Below are 5,671 nucleotides of genomic sequence, written 5' to 3'. Positions count from 1 at the left end.
TTTCCTCTTAGATTTAGCCAATTCATTCATCAATTTGGACTGGTAATCATCTCTTAATTTCTTTAAAAGTTCAACTGATAACACACCTGAAGTTAACTACCTGCTCGCAATCACTAATTGCTAATTCTATAACTGTGCCCACACATTGGATTTAATAGTTAATATATATTAAAGGTTTAGGGATAGTGTGCAAACATCACGTGCTTGACTGTTAAAACATCGTTTTTAATGACCCGGAACATTTATTCGATCGAGTTGATTTTTTTATAACTGCCACATTACATTCTTGCCCTTTGATACTAACACACACACACATCACTTCAGAAAATCACACTGATGTATGAATAACTGCCGTAAAGGAAGGGTATGACAAGTTTCTAGAATATTAAGTAATTGATTACAAACAGTATACATTATGTATTAGTTTATTAATTACGAGTATTATGGTGTTTTAAAAAATAATCTAAAGGAAATGATACATTTTCATGCCTCTTAACCTCCAGTTTTTAAAAGCTTCGTCGGGGATTTTTGTAAATTATATTATTAATCTGATGAATTGGTAGGAAGAGGTTATATTTTTTTAATAGTTATGAGTATATAACGTATAGAAAATTAGTTTTACATGTATGGACCGTTGTATCTAGACCACTATGCAGATCGGAACAGCGATCTTAAAAGTCCTTAAATCGTATTCTCACATAATATTTTGGGTCACATAATATTTTTGCTTACACACTTCAATGTCCAAAAATAAATATTCAATCCCAACAATTGTAATAAAGAGCAGGAAGCTCATCATCGAACGTAAGTAAGTAAAGGAAATGATATCCATGTCCTTGTAAATCAACTGGTAAAGTTGAGAGTTCTCTGGTGACGTGTTTCTCTAGGGTATCAACTTGCGATTAACTTATAACAAACTTTAACACCAACTTCAGTTGCTAGAGTTTAATTATTGACACAGTCAGTTACAACTGGTTCTAATGTAGAATGCCTAGTTTATAGTTCTTAAATTTATGTATTGCGTTTTTGTTAACACAAATTTACTTCTTATTATGTTTTAACATGTCTAAATATTTGTTACAAACATGTTATGTATAGTGCGATTCCGACTTCAGTACTCAATTACAAATATTTAGTTTGGATATTCTTAAAATATCCGACTAATAAATAAATAGATAAAAATACCTTTTTAGCAAATGTTTCTCAGTACAACTGATTTTCAGAACAACTCATCTCACCTTACACATTTACACCACAGACAAATATACATAAAAGTTAAACCTATTACTTAAATAAAAATTTAACAACCAGTTCAACAAAACAAATAATTACTCTACAGTCAATATTTTCAACGTATTCCTAATTACGGGTGTAATACAAAATTTCAGGTTTCGGGGGGGGGGGAGGTCATTGCATAACTTAGGGCCAAAGTAGGAGAAGTGTCTCCTTGCAAAATCAAGCATGAGTAAAGCAGGTCACCATGGTGGATACTGCGTTGAGCTTCACCTTGCACAAGCACCTTGTGGATCGTTCCACTCGACAGGATCCTGCATACAGTACCTTTGTGGGCAAACTTACAGCATCTCGGAAGGGTGACACATGATCGAAGCACCTCTCATTGAAAATGAATCGAACTGCACAGTTTTGCAGCTTTTGAATTCGATTCATATCTCTCCAAAGATACTGGCTGTAGCAGGATAACAGTAAAATACAGATAAAACAAGTGAACGCATAAGTCGGAGCTTAGTGCATTCTTAAGTAAATACAATAATTTCTCAGAACCATTTTAATAATTGTTGAATAAAAGTTCAGAACAATATTATATGTGTTTGTTGGGTATATTTATAGGATGCCAAAACAGCCGTTTGTGAACAAAAGGGGAAATTTTATATTACCTCGTGACGAAACCTGCAATATCTGACGAATGCTCATAAAAGAGTTACAAATTATTTTTTCAGTAAACGATGAGAGGAGGTTAGGTTTATTAAGATATTTTGTTCAAAAATATTTATGGCATTGACTGAATGTCCGTGTTTTAGCTAAGCGTAACTTTATCCATATTCACTCACAACATCGATTAACTCTTCTTTTGGAAATGGATTTTCCCCTCGTGCATTTAACCAACCAAGGTAGTTCCAACATTTTGGCAAGAAATAACTGTTACTAGCTGTTACCAGGCCTCGCATGGAGAATTCAAATCGAAGTCCTCCCCTACTTCGTAGTGATGTAATATGATATGTAATTATGTTTTATTATTCAAACGCTGTAGGCATACAACAGGTAAATATTATCTAGGTAAGTAGGTAAGTGTTTAAAGCTGAGAGTATCAGAGTTTAACCTGATTCTTATATCAAGTTTTGCACGTGTGGGAGTAGTTATGGTTCAAAACAATTATAATTCCGTGTTTTCTCTTTGCTGAATAAAGAAGTGGGATTTAAAAAGTTAAGGTTTTAAGTATGTATCCATTATTTAATTTTTTCGTTATTGGAAAATGGTAATATTTTGTATTTTTTTGCTTAAATAGTAGTAGATGTATTAACTTTGTAAATCTAATAATGATTTACAAAAATAAATGATTTGATTGCAAATCATTTATTGTTTTGGTGATATAGCAATAACAAGAAAGAATTAAAAAAATATCGTATCGATAGAAATAGAAACTTAATCACGCAATACATAGTGAAGTCTTTTTTACAAAATAGTAATCAATTTAAAACTCTTGACAAATACTATGGACTAAAACTATTTCAATATTGTTGTGTGACATTAGGTAAATATGATTGTTTTGCAACAGCTTTCAATAATGTCTGTGTGCAGTTCATTTGAATCAAAATGGATATTGTAAGTAAAGCTGAGGATTTTTACAGCTCAAGCCATTATGTGATTGCCTATTTATATTAATGCTTAATAGTCGTTGTTGGTTGGGCAAAGCGTGTGACATCATAAACATTCTTACTCGCAACTTCGTAATAGTAAGAATTTATCATTTACACCGCAATAGTGTTATAATGTTTACAGTAATACGGTTTCAGTGGATTTGATTTGCAGTGTAATATAATTAATTATGTTCTAAATTGTTTTTTAACTCTGAAAGGGAGAATCTAAAACTATTTAGTATCTACAGACATTGAGAACACAGGGATGCAAGATAAATCATGATTTAATTTTAGGAAGATACAGAAAAGATACAGATGTGGTAATAAATTAAGAGCACAAATAGCAAAATAAATTCATCAGAATGTGTGTTCTTTCAAAAATGGCTCTTTTGAAATACGGCCCGGAATCTGCTGGCTCGACCGTGACCGTATTTCCTCGAGCAGTGTTCTGGTGGGGTTTAACCGTGAGTTTACTACAAATAGGGGTTTTGTGTTTTGAATTTTATATGAAACTGATGGGAAATCCATCGGTGCTTCTCCGAACAGACACAACCATCTCTCTGTTTGCTCTGAGTCTACTCCTTGGTAGTAGCCTCTTGATGGGATCAGTTCTGTTCACGATATACGTCAGGACGTACCCTGAGTTCGTGAAGATCTTCACGTTCCTGGAACAGTTCGACCACAATCCGCAACTGGAATCACCTGAATACTGGAGTACTACAGTGAACCTATCGATCATCATCATCTCCACTGCTATTCCATTACTTGTAGAGGTAGCAGCGGAGTATTTGGTATCGCTGAAAGAAGAGCACGAGTTTATCGTTAGACGGATTATGCTGTATTATTAAGTGATCAGTGCACTATGCGGAAGAACCGGTGTGTTAATCCATTTCCAACAAGTAGCCTATGGCATAGCAAAAAGGTTCAGGCTCCTTAAAACTAGGATCACACTAGTAGTGGCTGAACGTCCTAGACAGTCTATCCTGCACCGGAACTCACCACATGTTGATTACAGGCAAGACTACATATCCTGTAAGAAGGTAAAGTACCTCCTGAGTGCCTACCATCTGCTATGTGACACTGTGCACCAAGCCAACGTCCTCTACGGTAACTTACTATTGGCCTACATCTTTTGTACACTTATCAGTGTCACCGATTCCCTTTACTTCTTACTACTGTATATTATTCATGGAGACTCAGTAACTATTGGCATTGCCACTGCTTGGATCTTTTCCGACGCAAGTTTCCTAGTGCCGGTCGCTCTGTCTGGCTCTTGTGTTTCTGACATTGCCGGCGAGACCGCACCGCTTATCCACAAACTGATCAACCGGACTTGGGCTCGGAATTGAGAGAAGAGTTGAAGTCCTTTTTGTTGCAATTAGCGAGTAAAAATGTTGAATTTTCTGCAGGAGGATTTTTTAAGATCAATAAAAAAACTTTGACATCTATGGCTGCAGCTGTGGCTACCTACTTAGTGATCATGATGCAATTTGAAACTCAATCAAAATAGGGAATCGTTAATATTTCTGCGTGTGTTTAATGATATTATGAGTAATGTCTTAATTATTATTGTTTACACTCTTATAACATAATTTATTATTACAGACTGTATATATTTGAGTTCCTAATTGTATTTAAATTTGTCTCTACTAAGCATGTAATAATAAGCAAGCAAGTCCTTTGTTGCGTTATTAGAGTGTCATACCAATATATGATGTATTAATGTACATATATGTGTACTTAAAGTATTGTCTCTACTAAGCATGTAATAATAAGCAAGCAAGTCCTTTGTTGCGTTATAAGAGTGTCACACCAATATTTGACGTATTAATGTACATATATGTGTACTTAAAGTATTGTCTCTACTAAGCATGTAATAATAAGCAAGCAAGTCCTTTGTTGCGTTATAATAGTGTCATACCAATATTTGATGTATTAATGTACATATATGTGTACTTAAAGTATTGTCTCTACTAAGCATGTAATAATAAGCAAGCAAGTCCTTTGTTGCGTTATAAGAGTGTCACACCAATATATGATATATTAATGTACATATATGTGTACTTAAAGTATTGTCTCTACTAAGCATGTAATAATAAGCAAGCAAGTCCTTTGTTGCGTTATAAGAGTGTCACACCAATATATGATATATTAATGTACATATATGTGTACTTAAAGTATTGTCTCTACTAAGCATGTAATAATAAGCAAGCAAGTCCTTTGTTGCGTTATAAGAGTGTCACACCAATATTTGACGTATTAATGTACATATATGTGTACTTAAAGTATTGTCTCTACTAAGCATGTAATAATAAGCAAGCAAGTCCTTTGTTGCGTTATAATAGTGTCATACCAATATTTGATGTATTAATGTACATATATGTGTACTTAAAGTATTGTCTCTACTAAGCATGTAATAATAAGCAAGCAAGTCCTTTGTTGCGTTATAAGAGTGTCACACCAATATTTGATGTATTAATGTACATATATGTGTACTTAAAGTATTGTCTCTACTAAGCATGTAATAATAAGCAAGCAAGTCCTTTGTTGCGTTATAATAGTGTCATACCAATATTTGATGTATTAATGTACATATATGTGTACTTAAAGTATTTTTATGAAGATACAGATATAAATAAAAATTTTACAATTTCTCGAGTGACAGGCTTCCCGGACTCTCAGTCAATAACTATAATAACCAATAATTTCGAGTGAAATGTATAAAATTAGTTTTTGCTGCTCTTTAACACTGTTATCTATGTAGGTGTCATTACAAATAAGCTATATTACTAATA

Source organism: Homalodisca vitripennis, chromosome 4 (assembly GCF_021130785.1).
Source record: "Homalodisca vitripennis isolate AUS2020 chromosome 4, UT_GWSS_2.1, whole genome shotgun sequence".
Classification (NCBI taxonomy): domain Eukaryota; kingdom Metazoa; phylum Arthropoda; class Insecta; order Hemiptera; family Cicadellidae; genus Homalodisca; species Homalodisca vitripennis.
Note: the sequence above shows the minus strand (reverse complement) of the source record.